Source organism: Periplaneta americana, chromosome 12 (assembly GCF_040183065.1).
Source record: "Periplaneta americana isolate PAMFEO1 chromosome 12, P.americana_PAMFEO1_priV1, whole genome shotgun sequence".
In the NCBI taxonomy this organism is placed as follows: Eukaryota; Metazoa; Arthropoda; class Insecta; order Blattodea; family Blattidae; genus Periplaneta; species Periplaneta americana.
This window is the reverse complement of record NC_091128.1, coordinates 176,527,994-176,541,302: the sequence shown is the minus strand read 5'-3', so window position 1 is coordinate 176,541,302 and position 13,309 is coordinate 176,527,994. Positions and strand designations below refer to the sequence as shown.

At 44.0% G+C, this 13,309-nt stretch overlaps 1 pseudogene; it reads right to left on the bottom strand.

The window, feature by feature from the left end:
* Positions 1-207: 207 nt before the first annotated feature.
* LOC138711241 (small ribosomal subunit protein mS25-like) lies at positions 208-12,051 on the bottom strand (annotated as a pseudogene).
* Positions 12,052-13,309: the final 1,258 nt, after the last annotated feature.

Genomic DNA, 13,309 nt, shown 5'->3' with positions numbered 1-13,309 from the left:
CGTTCACAGCGGCTATGGCATCATGGCATCGACATTGTGAAAATTGCATACATCTGCAGGGAGATGACGTTGAGAAGTCACAGAAGTTTCAGATTTTTACGGCAAGTTTGTCAGAAAAAAAAATCGGAGACCTTAGAACTTGTTATATACAGGGATAGTGTTGATGGATCGTGACACACTGGTACTGAGAGAATGAACGTCACAGACTACAAACAGAAATTATAATTTATTAAAAGAATGTATATATGTTTCCAGAATAAAACTGAAACTGACTAGCCGGTTATTCCCTTGGAAAAGTGTATTTTCCTCTCATATTCTTCGGTAAAGGAACCAATCCCGGGCAGGGAACCTGTCCTAACACTTCACATATGCACTGCCGGTCACATCCGAAGCCAAAATTAGCCGGGTTGTCTTTCTTCTGCACTGCTTTCAGCTCCGCAGCCAAGATGTCACTAAACAGAAATCACAACGATATGTGGTTACATAGTGACGCGACTAACGGATCTACAGGTACAAAGAATATTGCCATTCAGCATACGGACACCCATCTGTACACATTAACACATTCTCAAAAAGTGAGATGAAATTCAAGGCAATTAAAACCAATAATTTTATTATACAGAATACCCACCCTAGTCTATTTTTAAAATTCCCTGACATTTTCCTGTTTTCTAGATACAAAGTAATTTTTCCCCTTGACGTTACATTTCCTCAAATGAAGCTGGAAATAAAGTAGCTGTCCATTAAATAATTAATTTCCAAAATCCTAACACGTAGTATTGATTATTAATCCCTGTAGTAGCAATAGCAGTAACCCAGTATATGATTATGTCTCGTGACCAGAACATAATACGAAATGGAAATATAAAAATTGGAAATTTATCCTTTGAAAAAGTGGAAAAATTGAAATACCTTGGAGCAACAGCTGAAAGTTAGAATTTATAAAACAAGTTATATTACCGGTTGTTCTGTAGGGTTGTGAAACTTGGACTCTCATTTTGAGAGAGGAACAGAGATTACGGTGTTTGAGAATAAGATGCTTAGGAAAATATTTGGGGCTAAAAAGGATGAAATTACAAGAGAATGGAAAAAGTTACACAACCCAGAACTGCACGCATTGTATTCTTTACCTAACATAATTATAAATATTAAATCGAGACGTTTGAGATGGGCAGGGCATGTAGCACGTGTGGGTGAATCCAGAAATGCATATAGAGTGTTAGTTGGGAGGCCAGAGGGAGAAAGACCTTTGGGGAGGTTGAGACGTAGAGGGGAGGATAATGTTAAAATGGATTTGAGGAAGACAGGATATGATGGTAGGGACTGGATTAATCTTGCTCAAGATAGGGATGAACCTCTGGGTTCTCTAAAAGCCATAAGTAAGTAGTGACAACTATATAAAACTTTACAAGATTTGTTCTAAATCCTTTCGCACCTAAAGCACAAAGGAAAAGTGGGAAGGGAGGGTCAACGAACTTGAAGGACGAGTTCTAACATGACATATCTGCTTCCTCAAAGCGAACTTTGATTCTACAGAGACTCGGCAAACTTGAACCAAACACTACGCCTGTAATGCATGATGCCAACCCTCATTACTGAAAGTCAAACAGTGGTAGAATCAGTGTAGTTCATCAAATGTCTAGCATTTGCCTATGTCTGAGTTACTATGGAAACATATGCATACACTTTCAACTTTAATCGCAAAAGTGGGTGAAAAAGGATAACAGTTGTAAGAGAAGGAGGAACGCTGTTCATAAACAATATCAGTGCAGACAAAGCAAACATTTACTTACTCTGGTTTGCAGATAACTTTTTTGACGTGGCTGTGCACCTCTTCCTGGGTTTTGCTGTCAATATCAATTAGCGTCCTCTCTCCTGAGTCTGCAAAGGGTAAGAAGTCAATAAATATCTAAGCCAAGGCTTGAGAAACAAACAGTAACTGTATTAAACTATTATAAATTGATGGACCTATATTATATGCACTTATATCTGACATTGCCGTTTAAAAAAAAATCAATAAGTGTATCCAGTGCTTTCCTTCTGGAGAAAAAGGTGGTGGAACTCTGTAACAGACTGGGAGATGATTACTATCCAGTATCGCTTTTAACCTCCTTTTCACCCAACTTTAAGACTTTCTAGGTCTAAGCGGAATTCAAACAAAAATTAACACATTTCTCTCCTTTCATAATGAAAAATACAACAAAAAGGTGCCAGGTGTTCCGGCGTGTTCCACCAGAATAAAAGCAGTGAATATCTCTCAAATAAAGTTGTACTTTGTAAATTTGTATACATTTGCAGCAAAATATCCATTAAGCGAACCACTGTCAACCAAAAACTGGTCCAACCGAAATTGATAAGTTGTGTAACTGAACTTTTATAAAGAAATTTTACAATCACAATTTAGTGAAGACTCAATATTAGAAAAACCTGAAGTAAGTAAGACTCTAAGTGCCATTTTCGTGGAAACTGTGTTGTTACTGGGATCACAGTGATTTACGTACTATAACATAAGTAAGAATCACAGTTCAGAATCCTGTGTTCATAGATAGTGGGAAGTGTATGTTGTTATAGCTTCAACATATATTATAACTTGTTTTCCTCAAATGTTTCAAAATGGTTCGTGATGATGATGATGATGACGATGATGATGATGATGATGATGATGATGATGATAAAATATACAGCAAAAACAAACGACACCGAACACATTCTTTAAAAACGGAAATTCCTTAAAAACAGAAACATTAAAATAGGGTTTTACTGGACATATAATTGATCGTAGATCTATGTAACTTTATTCCTGCCCTGAATATCAAACTCAGTCACAGGCATATGTTGGTGAAATACTATTTTATATTGCAGAAGGCATGTGAGACAGCAATATGCATAATAACTTGCCAATTTACACGAACAGGATTCGTATTAACTCGTTGCAGTATATTTAGGATTTCTCAAGAGTAACATAAAGTCCAAAACCTCCTCATTCAATTTAATTGCAATTGTGAGTTACTTTTGAAACACAGTGTATATCATTAAGGGTATATGTACGTGAACGACCACAATTATTATCAGAAAATGCAGGCTCTGAATTTCTAAAATTTTATAAGGAAATGAACTCACAATTGGACAAAAATTACAAGGTACCACAACAAGACTTATTAGAACTTAAATATCTGATAAAAGTATTGTGACAGCGACGTGAGATTCGAACTCACGACCAGCGTCCCGCAAGAGAGAAGATCGCGCGGAGCACTTGGGATGGCGCGCGGCGGAGAGGGGAAAAGGGCCAACACGGCGAGAGAGTGGAGCGAGAGTGCGCGCGCATCTGGTGCTGGTAGAGAGGAGAGGGCTCGGGATTTTTCTGGAGTGCCATCTCTAGAGACACGTGGAGCCTTCGAGGCTACGTCGCTGTTGCTATAAATTACGGACGCGAAGGAACGACAGCAGTTTTTCAGAGTTTTCAGTTATTCAGTCAGTGAGAAAGCCAGAGCAAGCAAGCCAGCCGGAGTTCGACTCGAGTGTGCGTCCGCATCTGCGTCAGCATCCGAAGGCCTGAGTACGAGTGCAGTGGACCGCAGTTGGAGGGACCTGAGTTCGAGTGCAGTGGACCGCAGTTGGAGGGACCCGAGTTCGAGTACAGTGAACTGTCTCTGAAGGTCTGTGGTTCGAGATACTGTGAACTCGAGTGACTGAGATAGAAGAACTGTGAACTGAGAACTGATAGTTCAGATTTGTAAATAGTGCTTTGTAAATATTAGTTAAGATTAACAGTTCATTGTTGTGCGTAATAGTCCAAGTAAATTGTCATTGTCGTCGGTGGAGTGCTATAACGAATACTGTGTTGAGTGGAGATCCAATTGTTGACGAGAGCGTTAAGGTGAATTGTAGGAAGGAATTATTGTTGTGACGAATAAATTACATTGTTGTTACTAATAAAATTCACATTGGTGTCAGAACCGGGATATTACCGACAATGGAGAACCTACAGCAGATCCTGCAAGCCATCGCGGAAATGAAAGCAGAAATGAAAGACGAAATGAACAAGCACATCAGTGAGTTGAAGAACGATATAAGTGAAGTGAAAGGCGACATAAGCGGAGTGAAAGATGACGTCACTACGCAAATTGAAAGCGTTTCAGCCCACGTAGATGGAATTGTCGCCATCGTGAAAGACGAACTCAAAGCCGACCTTGACAACCTAAACAAGAATTTTACAACTATAAACGAGGCAGTAACCGAATTGAGACAGGAGGTAGACCATTTCGACGGCAAAATCCGCGATCTCGAGCGCCGTCAAGAGCAGACGAGCGAGTTGCTGGACAAGACGAGTGAGGTGATGGAAAAACATGCTGAAGAAAACAAGCACATCCTCGCGTTGGTGGATCGCCAGGCTAGAGAACAAAAACAGATAGTTGCCGAGGAGGTTCGACGTGCCATGCAAGAAGCGGCCACAGAGTTGAGGACTCCATATAGTGGCCCTGCGGAATCATCGCCTTCAGCCAGACATCACAACGTCAAGACGCCGAAGTTCGACGGTACGACGTCTTGGGCGATATTCCGTCGCCAGTTCGAGGCCACCGCAGCACATAATGGCTGGACCCCAGCGGAGAAGACTACTCAGTTGCTGACCGCGCTTCAAGGACAGGCGTCGGAGATTCTTCACAGCGTTCCAGAAGATGGGACAGCTGCTGAGATAATGGCGGCCCTGGAGGGACGTTATGGTGACCATCAACTTGCTGCAGCATTTAGGACCCAACTAAAAACGAGGGTCCAACAGTCAGGCGAGTCCCTGCAAGAATTCGCGATGGCGGTGGAACAACTGGCCCATAAGGCGCTCAGGGGCCTACCTAATGACTTCATCGCTGGAGAGGCGGCCTACACCTTCGGCAGCGGAGTTCGAGACCCGGAAATAAAGCAACAGCTACTCTTGGCAGAGCATCGCACCATCAATGCAGCTCTGGCGGCGGCCCTCAGGATGGAGGCAGCCAAGTTGACGGCGAACGTCTCGGCATCGCACCGGATTAGGAGCGTCGCGGCGGCCGACGTCGAGGAACGTCAACCGAAATCACCCGAGCGACGAAGACGAGGAGTGCCCACCTGCTGGTCCTGCGGCGAGCCTGGACACCTGAGGAGGGACTGTGACCGATCTGGTCACAAACAGGAAAACTAAAAGGGGCCGATGCGACGAGGGGCACGTCGGCGCCGTCATCACCATCCCCTCGGCTGATCTTGAAGACGGTTAACAGAAGATGCGACGATGGGCTGATTGCTGACGGATGGATAAGAGGCCGCCCATGCAGAGTACTGGTAGACACCGGAGCGTCGCTCACTATCGCCAGACCGGAAGTCGTGCGTGGCCTACCTGGGAGGACGCCGCTGCGCCGGTATGAGCTACGTACTGCCTCAGGCGAGAACCTGCCCATCCAAAAAGAGGTTTTCCTGGACTTGACCTTGGGAAAGAGGAGACTGGAGATGTGGGTGTTCGTCGCCAACAATCACTGAAGACGTCATCCTGGGACTCGACGCCATGCGGATCTTCGATGCAACGGTGGACGTCCGGCGCCGTATCCTCCGTTTTGGTCAGGATGAAGTGTTCCTGAGGGACGTCGAAGACCAACCCATGGCCAGCAGACTCACCTTGGAGAATCAAGTGACAATCCCAGCAGGCTGCGAGATGGTGGTGACGGCAAGACTGGACGGACAACCTAAGAGAAACCTGCTCCTCGATTCGCAAACAACTCCGATAGATGGGGTTTATGTGGCCAGATCCCTACTCCCGAATCAGAAGGTGGTACCGGTGAGGGTCCTGAATGTCACCAATCGGGACAAGGAGGTGCCTAGTGGAACTGTACTAGGTAACGTCGAGCCGGTGGTGTCTGTGACGTCGCTGGCAGAAAACGAGGAGTGTCACGGACCACGTCCAGATCTAGACCCATCACTGAAAGAGCTGGCTCGAGAATTGCCGGCGAATTTAAGCAAAAGAGAAAGAAGACAAGTCCACGATCTACTGACAGAGTTTCAGGACGTGTTCAGTCTGTCTGAAAACGACTACGGGAGAACGGAGAAAGTTCAGCACCGCATTGACACCGGAAATGCTCGCCCAATCAGACAACCTCCTCGACGCGTCCCTCTAGCTAAACAGAGGGAGATTGACTGTCAACTGGAGGGCATGAAAGCAAGAGGGGTCATCGAGGAATCCGACAGCCCTTGGTCATCACCTGTAGTGCTGGTGAAGAAGAAGAATGGGGACCTGCGTTTCTGCGTGGACTACAGAAGACTGAATGACGTCACCAGGAAAGACTGCTTTCCCCTTCCACGAATTGACGACACCTTGGACACCCTGGCCGGAGCAGAGTGGTTCTCGACGTTGGATCTCAAGTCAGGATACTGGCAGGTGGCGCTACATCCTGAGGACAAGGAGAAAACGGCATTCTCTACAGGCCAGGGACTATGGCAGTTCACCGTTATGCCGTTCGGCCTCTGCAACGCCCCGGCTACATTTCAGAGACTAATGGAGTCCGTAATGAGAGGCCTGACATACGACACCTGTTTGCTGTACCTTGATGACGTCATGGTGGTGGGCAAGACTTTCGGCGAACAGCTGTTGAACCTGAGGAAAGTGTTCGAGAGACTGCGACAAGCCAGACTGAAGTTGAACCCGAAGAAATGTCATCTATTCCAGAAGAAGGTCAACTACTTGGGACACGTAGTAGGGACCAACGGAGTGGCCACGGACCCGGAGAAGCTACAAGCCGTCAGAGGATGGCCGAGACCGAGGGACAAGAAGGAGCTGCGCCGCTTTCTCGGCCTCTGCACTTATTACAGAAGGTTCGTAGCTGGGTACGCCAACATCGCTAAGCCTCTGACCCAGCTGACCGAGGAGAAACGACAATTCCAGTGGACAGACGAGGCGGAGTCATCCTTCCAGTCGCTGAAAGAAGCGCTCTGCACTGCTCCTGTACTGGGATATCCTATCCCTGGAAGGAAGTTCACGCTCGACACGGACGCTAGCAACGTAGGCATCGGCGGAGTACTCTCTCAGGAACAGGACGGGCAAGAAAGGGTGATTGCCTACTTCAGCCGAACATTGTCCAAGGCTGAGAGAAACTACTGCGTGACCCGTAGAGAACTTCTTGCCATTGTGGAAGCCCTGAAGCATTTCCACAAATATTTGTATGGCCAGGAGTTCCATCTGAGGACAGACCATTCTGCACTCACCTGGCTATTGGGCTTCAAGAATCTGGAGGGGCAGACCGCCCGTTGGGTTCAACGACTGCAGGAGTACAACTTCACCTCCGAACACCGACAAGGGAAGAAACATTCCAACGCTGATGCCTTATCACGACGCCCATGCCCGGATGGCTGCAAACACTGCCTGAAAGTAGAAGAGCGGGATGGCGCCCACGCAGTCCGAGCAATTGCCGCCCAGCCGAGCCCAGGATGGGATAACGCCGCCATAAGGAGGGAGCAGCTGGAGGACCCAAACATTGGACAGCTACTGCGTGATGTGGAGTCCGGCCAGAGACCAGTATGGGCCGATATCGCCAACCATAGCACCACTTACAAGAGCTACTGGGCCCAGTGGGAATCCTTCACTGTCAAGGACGGTATCCTGAAGAGGATTTGGGAGTCGGCCGATGGAAGGACCCACATAGAACAACTTGTCCTGCCCAGGAGCAAGGTGAAGGAAGTGCTGGAGGAGACTCATGCTGGAGTGACTGGAGGCCACCTGGGAGCCAACAGGACGCTGGACAAGTTAAGGCAGAGGTTCTATTGGTTGCATCAGAGAATCGACACGGAACAATGGTGCCGAAGATGCGACACCTGTGCAGCCAGTCGCGGACCAAGGACCCGCAGCAGGGGAGCCATGCAGCAGTACAACGTGGGACCTCCTTTTGAGAGGATCGCCATCGACGTTGCTGGACCGTTCCCGGTCACGGATCGCGGGAACCGCTACCTGCTAGTCGCCATGGATTACTTCACAAAATGGCCAGAGGTGTACGCGATTCCCAACCAAGAGGCCTCGACGGTGGCCGACGCGCTGCTTGACAACTTCATCTGCCGATTCGGGGTGCCCCGGGAATTGCACAGCGATCAGGGGCGCAACTTCGAATCCAACCTGATGGGAGAATTGTTCGAGCGTCTGGGGGTGCATAAAACCAGGACCACTCCCTTCCACCCACAGTCCGACGGCATGGTGGAACGATACATCAAAACCGTGGAGGAGCACCTGCGGAAGGTGGTGTCCAACCATCAACGAGACTGGGATGCCAGAATTCCACTGTTCCTCTTGGCCTACAGAGCTTCGGTCCACGATACAACAGGGATGACACCGGCAAACATGGTCTTCGGGAGAGAGCTGCGCCTGCCCTGTGATCTGCTGTTTGGCACGCCACCCAGCGCCGACCAGCCAGCGACTGACTATGTGGCAGAACTCACCGAGAAGTTGAATGGAGTTCACCAACTGGCCAGAGAGCACCTCAAGATGGCCAGCGACAGGATGAAGGTGCGCTACGACAGATTAGCCAACTCTGCAGGATTCCAGGAGGGCGACCGGGTGTGGCTGTATCGACCTACCAGGACCAAAGGGAAATCACCAAAGCTGCAGCGTGCCTGGGATGGACCATACCGCGTGGTGACCCGGATCAACGACGTGGTGTACCGCATCCAGCGACAACCTCGAGGGAAGATGATGGTGGTGCATCTGGACCGATTAGCAGCCTACCAAGGGACTGCCCGGGACGAGCAGTCCTAAGGAGGGAGCAATGTGACAGCGACGTGAGATTCGAACTCACGACCAGCGTCCCGCAAGAGAGAAGATCGCGCGGAGCACTTGGGATGGCGCGCGGCGGAGAGGGGAAAAGGGCCAACACGGCGAGAGAGTGGAGCGAGAGTGCGCGCGCATCTGGTGCTGGTAGAGAGGAGAGGGCTCGGGATTTTTCTGGAGTGCCATCTCTAGAGACACGTGGAGCCTTCGAGGCTACGTCGCTGTTGCTATAAATTACGGACGCGAAGGAACGACAGCAGTTTTTCAGAGTTTTCAGTTATTCAGTCAGTGAGAAAGCCAGAGCAAGCAAGCCAGCCGGAGTTCGACTCGAGTGTGCGTCCGCATCTGCGTCAGCATCCGAAGGCCTGAGTACGAGTGCAGTGGACCGCAGTTGGAGGGACCTGAGTTCGAGTGCAGTGGACCGCAGTTGGAGGGACCCGAGTTCGAGTACAGTGAACTGTCTCTGAAGGTCTGTGGTTCGAGATACTGTGAACTCGAGTGACTGAGATAGAAGAACTGTGAACTGAGAACTGATAGTTCAGATTTGTAAATAGTGCTTTATAAATATTAGTTAAGATTAACAGTTCATTGTTGTGCGTAATAGTCCAAGTAAATTGTCATTGTCGTCGGTGGAGTGCTATAACGAATACTGTGTTGAGTGGAGATCCAATTGTTGACGAGAGCGTTAAGGTGAATTGTAGGAAGGAATTATTGTTGTGACGAATAAATTACATTGTTGTTACTAATAAAATTCACAGTATAAAAAAAGTTACTAATACCATTTTTAAGAATTCACTTTTTACTTTAAATTAAATTTTCCAAAATTTGAAAATTTTCACATATATTATTTCATAACTCCACAACCATTAGAGATAGAATTCTGAAATTTTGTACACTGATTTAACATGAATTTATGCAAAAGTTAGACTACAATAATGCCCATTTCTTTGAAAATAGAAAAATTAGGTCACAAAACATTATGTAAATTTTAATATATTTTATATAGAACAAATAAAAAATTAATTGTATTAAAATAAACAACTCTACATGTCTGAGAGTAGTCTACTTTTCAGAAATAAGTGTTTATTACATGCAGGAAAAATAATAAAGAAGTCAGAGAGACCGCAACAATGTTATGGTTACCAAATGATGTAACTGCAGAAAATTTTCTTGTTTTTTTTTTCATACTCTGATAAAACTGGTTTGAAAATTATTATTAGTAACCTTTTTTATACTTTTATCAGATATTTAAGTTCTAATAAGTCTTGTTGTGGTAATTTGTAATTTCTGTCCAATTGTGAGTTCATTTTCCTATAAAATTTTACAAATTTAGAGCCTGCATTTTCTGATAATATTTGTGGTCGTTCACATACATATATCGTTAAGTAGGCCTAATTTAGAGAATTGTTATTTAAATTGCATAAATCTCCATTTTGTATTATTTTCTCAACAGCCATCCTCACAAAGTTGATACAAGAACACCAACAGAACGAACTTACATTGTGTCACTGCAAGAAACATTAAACACTGTGGACGGTAACCCCTGCAAATCACTCTGAGGTAGATTAAGGACTGTGGCTACTTTTTTTTTTTTTTTTTTTAACTATGATGTACCGAAGAACATATGGACTTTCAGTGCACTAATTCTGCGTTTCCAAATGGTGAAGAATCAGTAGAACGGAGGAAAATTCTGTGCGACACTGGGACTCGAACCTGGGTTTGCAGCTTTACGTGCTGGCGCTTTATCCACAAAGCCACACTGGATTCAAGTTCCGATGTTGGCTTGAATTCCTCTCATTTTAAGTTCTACCTGCTGTGTTCCCCTTTGTTGGCCTACCCTCGTGTACCGTGTGACAATAGACACTATGTCCAACCTCAAGTACAGAGGTGCATTAGGCAAGTCTATTGTGTTACCAAAAAGGAGTGCGTTATATGGCAGTAAAAATTTTTGATAGCCTCCCTACGGATATAAAAAATCAAACTCAAAACATAAGATTATTTAGGGCCAAATTAAAGAAGTACCTAATTTCTCACGCCTTCTATTCTGTAGGTGAATTCATGACATTCAACAAAGCTTCATGAATATTTCTGTCTTGTATTAAGTATCGATACTAACCCCTTGTGTTGTACTAGTAGACTATATTGTAAAACTCTTCTGTATGTATTCCAACTAGACTGTGACTATAATTAAGACTTTGCAGTACTATTAAGATTTTTTGACATGTTCCATATTCCAGCTGTGATGTACGAATACCATGGAATGTAAATGAATACAATACAATATAATTATCACAGCATACCAGTAAAGAGGAACTAAACTGTTGAATCTAAAACCAGGATTGAAGAGTAACTGGTCCAACAAATAAGTTTCCCGTTCCCTATAATTATAAACAATGAGCTCAATATGTATCTGTAAAAACAAAACCCCACAAACTCCGGAAAAATGTGATTATACCTTCAGGCCTTCATATAAGCCTATTTGGTTCAAGCAGGTTTAATCACTGAAATAAAATTCACAATTATTACACAATATTTAAATTAAAATTAATAAAATTTAAAGCTACGTACCAAAAAAACGTGTGTTGAATGGGGATGGTGTCATGTTCTTCAGTGTTAGCACCTGGACGTCAGGATTCTTGTACTGTATTTGGGGCACGTGCCAGGACACAAAATCTCTGTGAACAGAAAATATATATCGGTAAAGGAAGAACGGCCGCATTAGCAATATATGGGCATACACAGGACTTGATAAAAGCACTCATCTGCTCGACTGTGAAGGGTAAAAATTTTTACTTGGGTGAAAAACATTCTGATTTTTTAACTGCGCTCGTGTAGTTCGGCTATGAGGACGAACGAACGAAATTTTTACGTGACTGGTTAGCCAACATAAAATGTTTAAGTAAAGCCCTGAATAACATGATCATGATGATTATGACATATGGAATCCTACACCACACAACACGCATAACTCATTTTTGGAGAAAAGTGAACAAATCTAGTTCTTTCCCTGTACACTTCAAATGGCCCAACATGAGAGGATAAAAGGGCCCAACTAAAACATAACCTTAAAATTTAAACAACGTACCTAGCTCCTTCATGGTGTTTACCACTCGTATTATAATTAATAAAAAATTTTAACTCTTTCCTTTAATAACAAGGGCGCCTGCCTCTAAATATTTCAGTGTTCTCCGAATTGGAGCTCTACCTTTCATAAACGGCATTTTTAATTATTGAATTGCCACCTATTTTAGCATTAAAAAACAACCATGAAAAATTCTGAGACAGTGTCGCCAATCCGTAATCGTTAAATATTCCAACTTGGAATATTCAACGATTTTAATCTTCAAACCAGCGGTAACCAAAGACGGTTTATAGTTTAATCTAGGCTCACTACGAGCGCTGTTCTCCTGATTTAAGACTCTGGATTTAAGCAGAGTCCGTGGATATTTGAGAGCAGCTGATGTAACCCGTTCAATTCCAAACCCTCTCTGTTATCCTGGACTTTCCTAATGGCATACTCTAGAGCAAAGCTAAAAAGTAAAGGTGACAGTGCATCTCCTTGCTTAATGATAATAATAATAATAATAATAATAATAATAATAATAATAATAATAATAATAATATTTTATTGCTACACTAAAGATACATACTGTTTTCATATAGGCTATATACGATCTCCCTCAAATCCATTTTAATATTATCCTCCCATCTAATTCCCGACCTCCACAAAAGGTCTTTTTTTCCTTCGGTCTCCCAATTAACACTCTATAAGCATTTCTGGATTCGCCCATACTTGCTGCATCTCAAACGTCTGGATTTAATGTTCCTAATTATGTCAGGTGAAGAATACAATGCGTGCAGTTCTGTGTTGTGTAATTTTCTCCATTCTCCTGTCACTTCATCCTTCTTAGCCCCAAATATTTTCCTAAGCACTTTATTCTCAAACACCCTTAATCTCTGTTTCTCTCTCAAAGTGAGAGTCCAAGTTTCACAACCATAAAGAAGAACCGGTAATATAACTGTTTTATAAATTCTAACTTTCAGATTTTTTGACAGCAGACTAGATGACAAAAGCTTCTCAACCGAATAATAACAGGTATTTCCCATATTTATTCTGTGTTTAATTTCCTCCCGAGTGTCATTTATAACAGGTTAGAATCCTTGTTCAAAACTAGGCCTATATGTACCTATTGGTACTCAAATTGAGATACCTGCCTTCTAATTTCCTGCTACGCATTATTTTTCTTCATTTTATTATGGTATTTCACAGAACCTACGATGTACAAGCATGGGTTTAATTCATATAATTTAATTAACACACAAAAACAATTTCTCTTGGCTAGAACGCCATGTTTCTGTGGTTCTTGGCGCCATAATATTTTCGAATCCCAGTGTTCAATTTCTTTTAAAAAAAAAAACTCTGTTTTTTCATCAACTAGAACAAGCTCTTTTTACTTTGAAGACAATCAAAGACTTTTAAAGTCTTGTAAGTGATTACTTACTTACTTTTAAGGAACCCGGAGGTTCACTGCCGCCCTCACA